Genomic DNA, 12581 nt, shown 5'->3' with positions numbered 1-12581 from the left:
CTTTCATCCAAACCAAACAGCAGGCAGCAAAATACATTTTCAGTTCAAATAAACCTGGATCTCCTCTTTTCTTTGCATCTTCCAAATTTTGTATTTAATCCAGGGTTTTTTCCCTTGGCAGACAAAATTTGATATTCCCTTCTGTCATTGTTTAAATGGAGTATGAGTTGCCAATACTGGTAGTGTTTGAAACAAAAATAATATTCTTGGTAATACATTCACCTTAATCCCAGCAATGCTCCCCAAGAATTACCTTAATTCTGTGTTTTGACATCATTATTTTGACATAACACAGTTCATATTTGTCAACATAATACCCAGATATTTGTCTTTTTTCAACTTTAAAATCTGTTTTCCTTGTCAGCTCCTTTTGATTCTGTAGTGTCATTTTTGTTGTTAAAACCTTCATTTTCTGTTTATTGATACACCTCTTTCTTAATTTTTATATCTCTCGTTGAGTCGTATATCCCTATTCAGTACTTCAAGAACTAGTATAGACAGGAGAGGCAATAGTGGGTGACCTTGTCTTGTTCCTTTTATCTACTGTGAAGAGATTTTTCATAGAATCAATGACTCATTCCACACATGCAGAATAATGCACTTTCAAACTGCTTTCAATGCTCTTTGAAGCTGTGCGGAATGCCAAAATCCACTTGCAAACAGTTGTGAAAGTGGTTTGAAAATGCATCATTTTGCATGTGCGGAAGGGGCCATGGAGTTGGAAGAGACCACAAAGGCCATCAAATCCAACCTCCTGACATGCAGGAATATACAATCAAAGCACCAAGTTCAAGTCGGAAGTTCAGCAACTCCTGAGGGTGCTCCGTCCTCCTCCCTTCACTATTTTCCCACCTTTTTTGCAGCATGGTAAAAAAGGGGGTGAAGTGTCCTTCCCCCAGTTCTCTCTCTGGTAGCTCTGAGGGAGGTTAACCTCTCAAATCTCCATTCCTGTTCTCCAAAGTTCTTCTGATGAACTTCTGTTCATTAAGAGTTTTTTGTCAGTACTGCCTCTGCAGAGCTGAAAGCCCAGACAATGGTACAAAAAGCTCTAATAAAAATCCAGGTCCTGCGGGTCCAAAATTCCCCATAGATGACCATGATAAATGTTTGCTGTGCTTCAGCAGAGACCACAGTGTCTTGCACTGCTCAATAAGCCAACAAACCACACCTTAAGTAAGGCATGACAGTAGCTCTGTGGGTAAAAAAACCCCACTATCTGGCAACACTCCGGAGAAAGGTTCTCTGTAAGATTATTGTAAAGACAGTGGCCCTTTCCGCATGGGTCAATAAACACAGGTTAAGGGCGGGATAAAACCCACATTGGGTGGGAACTTCACACGGTTCCCGCCCCTAACATGGGTCTAACCCACCCCTCACCCATGCTATTGGCCGCAGGGAGGGTTAAACAAGAATTGTGTTATGTGTGATTCTTTTGTTTTAACACCACACAGCCGCGGGCCAAGCGAATGGCAACAGCTGTGAGGCACCTTCAGGGGCTGCAATCAAACTAGAGAATCACAGCCCCCACCTCCCACCTGAGGAACCATGCAGGGGGAAATGGACATAACATGGCCCTGGGGGCGATCCAAAACAAAACATGCCTCTGTGTGAAGACACATGCTCCATTTGCATGGCTGGCTGTTCATGGGACAGCCAGCCATACGAACGATCCAGGGCAGGGACAGTTCACGTAACCCACCTCTCAACCAGGTTTATTGGCCTGTGCGGCAAGAGCGTCTGAGAAGGAAAGGTAGGTCCAGTTCTGTATAAAACCTGACTACGGTTGTGATGATGGTGAAGAAGGTTAAACCTGGGAGAAGATCTTCTGCACCACAGCTGTCGATTATCCATAGATCTTGTTGTATACTGAGCAGAGGCAAAAATACTGTTGGTTCCAAGCTGTAACTTGTATGACGGCGCTTGTTTCTCACCTAATATGATATTTGCGTTTTCTTGCCATATGCCTCTTGGTGTGGACAGATGGGCAAGGGAATCCAGCAAATCGTAAGGCAGTCACAGGAAGGAAGGGAGGAGTCGCACGTGAACATGGGAAGCTCAAGGCTGTAATTTTTAAAGCCCTGCGAACAAGCGGAGAAGAGAAGTGACAGAGAGGCAGCTGAGAAAAACAACTCACTGGAATTAGAGTAATAGGGGATGACAGCAAGTGAATGTACGGATCCAAAATCTAGCTCTACACTTGCATTAGAAGAGCAGGGCGGGTAAGGAGATGCAAGAAGGAAGGCAAACTGGGACAAGCAGAAGTAATATTAAATGAATAAAAGAAACAAGAGAATAAAACCCACATGGCATATTTTGTTCCTCTGTCTTGGTGTTGGATGGTTAGAGTCATAAATGTATCACTTCTCATGCACTAACAGGGCAATCCAGGAGGGGGCAGTTTTGTGGAAGCCAACTAAAGTGGGCTCGACCCCCCGGGAATACCCCAGAAGACCCCCACCAACGCTAGCACAGATTCCTTCAGCAGAGGAGCATTGGTGCAGCAACAGCTTCCATTTTTGGGTGCCACAGAGCAGCAGTGGCGTAGTGGCTAAGAGCAGGTGCACTCTGATCTGGAGGAACCGGGTTTGATTCCCAGCTCTGCCGCTTGAGCTGTGGAGGCTTATCTGGGGAATTCAGATTAGCCTGTACACTCCCACACACGCCAGCTGGGTGACCTTGGGCTAGTCACAGATTCTCCGAGCTCTCTCAGCCCCACCCACCTCATAGGGTGTTTGTTGTGAGGGGGGAAGGACAAGGAGGTTGTAAGCCCCTTTGAGTCTCTTACAGGAAAGGGGGGATATAAATCCAAACTACTACTACTACTACTACTACTACTACTCTTCTTCTTCTTCTTCTTCTTCTTCTTCTTCTTCTTCTTCTTCTTCTTCTTCTTCTTCTTCTTTAGTATCCTGCCATCAGCATTAGTACCCATCCTGCCAGTGTATTTGCCCCTTCTACTAGTGTACAGGGTGCTGGTCAGCATGCCCTCGCACTGCCTCCACAGCATGCCCTTCACACCACCAGCGTGCCCTTGCTCCGCGTCCACAACCGTTTCACCCTCCCTTCCCACACGGATTGCACTCTTGGTGTTTTGAAATAAACCCTTATTCAGAAGTGCAGGAAGCCTTTCGTCTACAAGGACTTCAGTAGCGTTGCTTGTGCAGAACCCTTTGAGAGCCTCAGAGCTAGAATGATGGGGGCTATTGATGCCTGTGCCAACATACAGGCAGGGGCACTCTAAGAATATTTCCTGGAAAATAAGCTTCGCCATAGGCTGCGCTAGGATTCTGAGACATGTTTAGGATTATTTCCTGGCAATGATGCTTAAACTGAAATAATTCTTGATGTGAAGCATCAAGAGCAATAAGCCAAGAAAGCCCTGGCAAAAGGGGCAATCCAGATTTACATGTCTACCCCAGTTGTTCGTTGTGGTAAACGAGCAACTGGAAGCAACTTTTACACTCTGGAAACATGGTGTAAGAGCCCTTCAACAAAATGAACAATTGAGCACTCACACAAAGAAAGCGTTTATTTATGTAAACAAAATATTATTGCAATAATTGAACACAAGCAAATAAAATATTATTGCAATCTGTATATTTGATATACAGCCCTTTGGGGGAGGGCGGTTTATACATACAATTATTATTATTATTATTATTATTATTATTATTATTATTATTATTATTATTATTATTATTATTATTATTATTATTATTATTATTATTATTATTATTATTATTAAACCAGTAAAGGTGGTCCCAGTGGTGATCGGCACACTGGGTGCAGTGCCTAAAGATCTTGAACGGCACTTAAAAACAATTGGCGCTGACAAAATCACCATATGTCAGCTGCAAAAGGCCCCCCTACTCGGCTCTGCACGCATTATTCGTCGATACATCACACAGTCCTAGATGCTTGGGAAGTGTCCGACGTATGATGTAATACAAAATCCAGCATATTGATCTTGCTTGCTGTGTGTAACTGTTTTGTATCAATAATAATAATAATAATAATAATAATAATAATAATAATAATAATAATAATAATAATAATAATAATAATAATAATAATAATAATAATAATAAAAAATTATTTAGAACATAGGCTAAGGAATGGTTGAGTATCTTCTTTTCGCTTGGCTTTTCCCCAGATTTCCCTGTATTTTTATAGGACCTGTGATCACTCAAAATTTGATTAGCAGGATTCCCATGTGGTGGTAATGGGCAGCCGGCAGCCCCTGGCCAAACTTGATCCCCCTACAGCAGTGATGGCGAACCTTTTCGAGACCGAGTGCCCAAATTGCAACCCAAAACCCACTTATTTATCGCAAAGTGCCAACACGGCAATTTAAACTGAATACTGAGGTTTTGTTTAGAAATGTGTTACTCAGGAGCAAGCTTGGTGAAGCAACCGTGCAATGCTTCGAATGGGTGAATCACAACTCTAGGAGGGTTTACTCAGAAGCAAGCCCCATTGCCAGCAACCGAGCTTACTCCCAGGTAAATGATCGCACCCAGGCCAGCCTAGATGTGTGTGTGTGTGTGTGTGTGTGTGTGTGTGTGATTTTCCGTCCCTCCACATGACGGACTCTGTGCATGCGTGTCCACAGAAAGGGCTCTGAGTGCCACCTCTGGCACCCGTGCCATAGGTTCTCCACCGCTGCCCTACAGAGTACCATCTGGCCTCTTTATTACCAAGCAATGACAGAGAGATTTGTGGAATGACATGGCCTCTCTGTGGTGGGAGGACCTGCAGTCCATGTTGCGGTCAGGAGGGCTTCAAACGGGCCCTGCTATTAAATTACTGACTTGCCAGTGCTGTTTGTTGAGCCTGAAATGCTGCTTTCCTTCAAATACCAACATTGACAAACACATTGATATGAAGACATCTTGGTTTAATAAGAAAAAAAAGCATTCCAGGTGACGCTTAGAATATAGAACGAACAAACACCTTTATTAGGCATATAAAAAACAACAACAAAAGTACGATTATTGAAAGAGCGAGAAAGGATGTACAGCAAATAACTAAATAGTGTTAGCACAGGAACCGAGTATGCTTAAGAGAAATGTTGCAGTTTTTTCGAGTACTTCGAAGTCAGTGTTGTTCAAAAGAACTGCAACTTTCAGATTATCTGGGCCATCGAAGGAATTCATGGAAACCAATTGCAACAAAGGACCTCTATAATGTGCATACGTCGACATACAGAAATAATATGGTTGATTGTCTCAACCTGTGTCTGACAATGTGGACAAATTCTGTCTTGAAGAGGAATCAATATATAGCTTAGAATATAGTACTACTTTAACATAACTCATGCAGCTTTATTGTTTCATGAAATCATAAGTTTAATTAGCACAACCCTGTGAATTCCAATAGCTTGCCTACAAGTCCATGGACAATTGTTTAGATTGCTCATCAAATGCCCTGCAGTGTGGTGTAAATATCACCTGTAACTTAATATGGCTTGAAGTGTAATGGTTTCTGAGTATTTTACATCATTATTTGTAGATGGTAATATAGAGAGCCAAATATTCATTGCTTGCAACCTGGCTTTCTATAGAAAAATTTTTTAAAATGTAAACTATATGAAGACCATCTTTGCATAGTTAGCCAGTGGTTCTCTCTGTACTGCTGGATCAGATTTATTTGGTTGGGGTCTGCAACCTGCCCCTCTCCAGCTGTTCATGGACTACAATTCCCATCAGCCCCTGCCAGCATCCAATTGGCCATGCTGGCAGGGGCTGATGGGAATTGTAGTCCATGAACATCTGGAGAGCTGCCGGTTGCAGACCCCTGGCTTAGAATGATGAGCATGATGAATCTCTCTTCTTTCTTGGTGAGACTCATGTCTCCGAGACATGCCCAGCTTGCTGTCTTTTTGCTCTGAAGGCTAGACATGAACAGGCTTCAAGGCTTAAGACCTCTTTGTGGAAAAAGTATCTCACTTGGGTGGATGCTCCCTCCAGTCAGTCTTCAAACTGTATGCCTTCAACTTCTTCAGTCCCTATGGTTCTGTCTGGGCTGTTTCCTATCTCAACGTTGGGGGCTATCTCAGCTTCGGAGCCCCCTGTTAAAAAGACCAAGAAGAAGGTTGAAAATATCTCTCAGCCCAATCTGTTGAATTCCCAACCCCAGGACTCGTCACCAACGCATCCACCAGATGCCCCAGAGGTCTCTTTCCATTGGCAACCACCATCATAACCTTGCCATCGAGACTGATTTCTGATGCCTCAGTCAGACCCGCTGGTTCATCAGACCAATGACTCTTGCTTCTTGAATTTGATCTCTTGTTATTTTCTTGACTCCAAGATACACTTGTTCCATGATGTCCATCTCCTTGCCACTGCCCATCAAAATCACCTCTGCATCAGAGACTCTATCAGAGCTGTGTTTGGAGTCTGAGAGTCTTTTGCCAAGGCTCTCACTCCTGCCACCATCAATCATCATTGTCTCTTGTCAGTCTGCAGCTCCTCTGTCATCCAAGGACACCTTCTCTTATGTTCAGCTGATGTTCATTTCCCTCATCTGGAGATGATGTTTTTGAAGTTCCTTGGATGGAGGAAAAAGGTCCACATCAGTAACTCATTCATCTGGTCAAGCTCAAGCTTTTCATCTCCTTGATACCCCATGCACCCACTGGATCATGTCTTCTCATGTCACATCTCTTCCACTCATCTCCAATCAATTGTTCAACATCCTTCAATGCTGAAACGTGATGATTCCATCATTTCACCGCATCTGCATCGAGATCCCATCAACAGTCATTCTTCCAAGTCAAATGTTAAATCTGAGGACGCTTCCATGCCTTCTCCTGAAGACCACATCGGAAATCCATCTCCAGTTTCTCCAAAGGAAGACCTCAAGCTCTCTTCAGAGCAATTGATCTGAATATCTAAAGCCTTGGACATTGATTATGTTCAGTCAGATACGAGATCTTCAGATCCAGTCATGAGTGTCCTGAGCATCGCTGATATTTTCATGCAAGCTATATAGCCAGACAGGGGACTGTTTCTAAAGCCCTACCAGTCATTTCTTGGTATCATAGACAGCCCAGACCAGGGGTAGGGAACCTGCGACTCTCCAGATGTTCAGGAACTACAATTCCCATCAGCCCCTACCAGCATGGCCAATTGGCCATGTTGACAGAGGCTGATGGGAATTGTAGTTCCTGAACATCTGGAGAGCCGCAGGTTCCCTACCCCTGGCCCAGACATATGGAGCAGTATAAGGGTAAGATGGATGCCAATTTTAATTGAAGGACTTTGTTACCTAGAGAGTACCTAGCACATGCTTTCGCCCTCCCAACTCAAGAACGCACAGCAGAAAACAATGCCTTCCCTGAAGGTTCAGCCACTTGAATCTGGAATACAACCTCTCAGCCTTGAGAAGGCACACCTGTCTCCGATCTCACAAAGGGCTTTCAAATTCCCACACCCTGGTTCTGTCAGCAGAACGGCTAGATCACCGGAACCCTTTTCTCCCAAACGTTAATTGAATCTTAAATCTGCTGTCCAACTATAGGAGAACCATCAACCTTCTGGATTTTGTTTGTTTCAACAAGTTCATCCACACTTGGAATCTCCTGATCTTAATTTCATCAATGCAGCCCAAAATTCATCAAGAGTTGGATGCACCTTAGTCTTAATCCAGTCAAGCCTTTTCCCATACCATTGGGAACAGAACTTTGATTCAGGAAAAAAGGCCCTCTTATCAAAGCCAGAGGGTCAGCTTTTCCTTTGACTAGACCACCCAAACAAGGGCAGTTTGCCCTTGGATCTTATTTCTTGTGCCTGACATTGTTTTCCCGTGAGCCGCATTGGCACCTTCTTGGACTTCTAGATCAGTAAATATTGCTCTTCCCTCAATGCCCTCTTCTGTTTCCTGTACCAATCACCTTGCTTCACATCAGCGGTTCTCAACCTGTGGGTCGGGACCCCTGTGGGGGTCGAACGACCCTTTCACAGGAGTCGCCGAAGACTCTCTGCATCAGTGTTCTCCATCTGTAAAATGGATAAATGTTAGGGTTGGGGGTCACCACAACACGAGGAACTGTATTAAAGAGTTGCAGCATTAGGAAGGTTGAGAACCACTCCTAGGCTTCTTGAAACTCAGTATGTGTATGTTTGCCCCTTGCATGTGTATCTTCATTTTTTGTGTGGACTTCTAAGGGTTTTTGTGTAGATTTCAAAGGGGAATGAACTCTGTATACATAGATGCAAAATCTCATTACCCAATCTCTTGCAATGCAGTCTTTTCCCCAGCTTTCTCCTCCTGGATGTTAACGCTGACATGTTTTAATTTCAAGCTTGTACGTACTGAGGATAACATGGTGTCCTGCTGAGTTCACACAAAATGTGAGGGGTGTTCAACATTTCATAGTATTATGTGCAATTTGCTCTCTGGCGGGAAAGGCAAATCCTGTGTCTTTGATGATCAGAAAAGCCTTCCCATGCATGCTAATTTCTGTTTTCAGTTTTTATTTCTTAGCACGGAAAAGTCAAATGCTAAAGTAGATGTATTGGTAAGCCAGTAAAAGAATAGTAATAAATCAGTCAGACATGAAAGAGTTCTGCACAAATAATGTTATATTTTAATGACCCTGAAAAATCAGCCTGCATTGTATCTCCCGTACAGGACTGCTTAATGAAGTATCATCAATCTTATGCATCATAATCAAATTTCCTAAAAACAAATACACTCTTCTGACTATTTAAATGGTAAACAGTATGTAGCCTGAAGGACAGCTTTCATGGAGCTTAAAATGATGTCCTCCGCAATACCATCTATCTACACGTTGCTGATACAAACAAAACTATCTTCTCGTGCGCTTAGAATCAGAGATCTGTTTTCAGCATCAGAACCACGTAAGCACAGAGACAGAAGCCCTCTATCACAGCATCAAGCTTCCAACAGTAGCCACCGAGGGAGTGACAGATGACATGCAATTAGGGCAACAGCCTTCCTCCTATGATTTGTCTCCAGTATCTGGATCTCCAAAGTGGAGAGAACCATTGTCATGGCCGAGAGACACTCATAGACCTATCCTCCATTACTTTGTCCAGTTCTTTTATTAATTTTTAAGAAAAAGAAGCAGATTGGAGGCGAGAGATATAGTGCCTTCAATTATGCTACACTGTGTGCATATACAAAATGCTTTTCTACTCAGTACTGTTAGCCTATGGTTCGTGAACATTGGGTCATGACTGTCTTGCCGGGAGATCACAAGACTCAAATTCCTGAACTGTGATAGGAGCTATGACGATTCCCGACTTCCTTTCTCACTTAACTGAGCAGCTCCTTTATTTTTTTCTTTGTTTCTGTCTGTCCCCTCTAGATGTTCAAATGAAAAACCTTTGTTGGTATATGCCGACAGATTGTACATGAGAGGCTGATATTAATTCACAACACGTGAACTATTTTATTTCAATCTAACAGGGAAATGGTCAAGTCAGTCTGTCAGGGAAGTTTCAGTTTTAAACTTGTCAGGTGAAAAGGCAACAGGGATGAGGGAAACTTTGTATAACTGTGTACAATGGATAATTCACAAAAACATAGCTGTTCTACCAACAAGTGCATGTAACTGTTGAGGAATCACTCTTTAGATAAACAGATTGTTGTTTGACATAAAAATTTCTATAAAGTCTGTGGAGGTGGAAACATACACACAAGGTTCCAGTTTTCCTTCTCTAACACTTGATAGGGATTGCCTTCCTTTTCCTTGGAGCTATTTCCCTCGGGGAAGGACTACCAGTTTTACTTCCCTATGTCAGGATCCTCCTCTGTTCTTCACTCTCCTCCTTCTCCACCCCCACCTTCCTTCCTAACCTCCACCTGCCTTCCTTCAGCTACCACCCTCCCAGATCAACAGCAGGATTTTTTTTTTGAACCCCCATCAATCAGGGTACTCAGACCAGTATAAGGCATCTGCAGTTAGCTGTCCATCACAGGAGTCTCTGGGTCTCCCCTCCCCCCAGTAGTGGGAAAAGGAGAGAACCTTTTTTTCTTCTCCTTCAACTTGCAGTCTCATTCATTAACAGTGTCTTGACTCTGGTGATGCAGAAGGGTTTGGTTGTAGCATGTGCCCCTTACCTGCACCACCAATAGTCAGGTCCAGACTGTGCCAGAGCCGAAGATACCACATGCACTGCAGGGATTCGGCTTGTTCCTGGTTGGTGAGGAGTCAGGAGGCAAAGGCACAGTCTGAATCCCTCTTCTCCAAGATCCACGCGGCTCCGGCCAGGTCTGAGCTGATCCTGGCCGATGCCACTATCTGAATTGATCCATCGTCGGTAAGGACCAGTTGAACAAACATGAAAGATTGCATCCAGCCCAACTCCCTATAGAAGCGATGGGATGACTCTTGAGTAAGTAGTTGTATTTTGCAGCTAGTGTGAGAATTAGAATTAGTATGTTAGTCACGTGTCCCTGTTGCTTACTAGCTTAAGGGAGAGGCACAGGTGGAATATTAACTAGCTTGCTCAAAAGCCTTCGAGAAGTTGGAGGGGATTCAAGATCTGTGGATGTCTTAGGGGCATCTCTGAAGCCAGTTTTAGAAAAGATTGTGCCATGTGTTGTTGAACGTATGTGACGGTTTCTCTGGAAAACAAAAAAGCCCTGTTTAGCATGAGACTCATATAGGCAGCTCCTATTGTGTGTAGGCCCGTTGGCAACAGAGGTCTGATAATGGCAGGCGTTCTTGCAGCGGGGCAGTCTTGGTTCTTGTCCAGTGGCAGTGTCTGGGATCGTAAATCATGTTTATTTATATTCAGATTTGAAATGAGGCTCTGGTGTAGCTGTGCAATAGTTGAAGTTTTTTTAAATCACCATGCCTACTTTTGTTAAACAGTCACTGTGTTGGCAGTAACTGTAAAGCAGTGGTTCTCAACCTTCCTAGTGCTGCGACCCTTTAATACAGTTTCTCATGTTGTGGTGACCCCCAACCCTAACATTTATCCATTTTACAGATGGAGAGCACTGATGCAGAGAGTCTTGGGCGATCCCTGTTAAAGGGTCGTTCGACCCCCCAAAGGGGTCCCGACCCCCAGGTTGAGAACCACTGCTGTAAAGGAACAAAAGCAGTGATGGTAGGCTCTTCCTCTGCGGGAAGAGACGGTTTCCCCTTGTGTATTTAGAGTAGCCAGCAGCTTCTTCGTATGGGAGCGTTTTGGTCTTGAGCACAGGGGGACCATTCATGCATTTCAAACTGTGTTGTAGTATTAGACGAAAAGGAAGAAAGACTTGATCTAAGATTTTTGAAATCCAACAAAATTGTAGGAATAAATGTGTGTAATTTTAACAGATTTGCACAGAAGAAAGAAGGGGTTCCTCACTCTGCGGCTCCAACATGACTATCTTCTGAAGTAACTGGAGCTGCTGGCAGGAAAAGGTAGATGTGTCTCAGTGATAGAAGCATTCGGTTCAGACTCGGGCACCTCCCTTTAAAAGATCTCAGGTAGCAACATCTCTGCCTGAAATGTTGGAGAGCCACTGCTAGTCAGAATAGACAACACTGAGGCAGGTTGGTGAATTTGTGCCTGGTGCGGGGCAGCTTCATATGTTCTGATGAAGACTAGCCTCCCAGTCAGAACTGCACGCACGTAACGAGTGTATGAACTGGCAGCTACCAACCTTCTGAAGGTTGGATTGAAGTTGCTATTGGCTTCCATTGCACCAGTCGAGTTTGAGATCATTTTCTGATGGAAGTCATCTTTCCACTGAAAAAAAGTTTCCTCGGAGCAGAGAAGGATTTCAGACTTGGCTGATCAGAGCAGTAGCTTACAAGCCAGCATTTGCCAAACTGTAGCACCTCATAAATTAGTACAGTAGTAGCAATTGCTCCTTAAGGGCCAGCATGGTGAGGTGGTTAAGAGTGGTAGACTCTGATCTGGAGAACCAGGTTTGATTCCCCAATCCTCCACACAAGTGGTGGACTCTAATCTGGGCAACTGGATTTGTTTCCCTGCTCCTACACATGAAGCCTTCTGGGTGACCTTAGACCAGTCACTGTCTCCAAACTCTCTCAGCCCCATCTACCTCACGAAGTGTCTGCTGTGCGAGGAGATGAAGGAGGGTCTAAGTCACCTTGAGACTCCTTACAGGACAGAGAGGAAGGGAAGGAGGGTCTAAGTCACCTTGAGACTCCTTACAGGACAGAGAGGAAGGGAAGGAGGGTCTAAGTCACCTTGAGACTCCTTACAGGACAGCGAGGAAGGGAAGGAGGGTCTAAGTCACCTTGAGACTCCTTACAGGACAGAAAGGAAGGGAAGGAGGGTCTAAGTCACCTTGAGACTCCTTACAGGACAGAGAGGAAGGGAAGGAGGGTCTAAGTCACTTTGAGACTCCTTACAGGACAGAAAGGCAGCTATAAATCCAAACTCCTCCTCTTCTTCGTCTTCGTCTTCGTCTTTGTCGTCGTCTTCTTCTTCTTCTTCTTCTTCTTCTTCTTCTTCTTCTTCTTCTTCTTTATATTTTTGAACGTCTGTGTGCCTGCACCCCTGGTTCTCCTTGTGAGCACTTCCTTGCTACTAAATGCTATACTGGCTCCCAGGGTGGAGAGAAGAGAACAAAACCATGCATGG

This window comes from Sphaerodactylus townsendi, linkage group LG10 (genome assembly GCF_021028975.2).
Source record: "Sphaerodactylus townsendi isolate TG3544 linkage group LG10, MPM_Stown_v2.3, whole genome shotgun sequence".
NCBI lineage: Eukaryota > Metazoa > Chordata > Lepidosauria > Squamata > Sphaerodactylidae > Sphaerodactylus > Sphaerodactylus townsendi.
Note: the sequence above shows the minus strand (reverse complement) of the source record.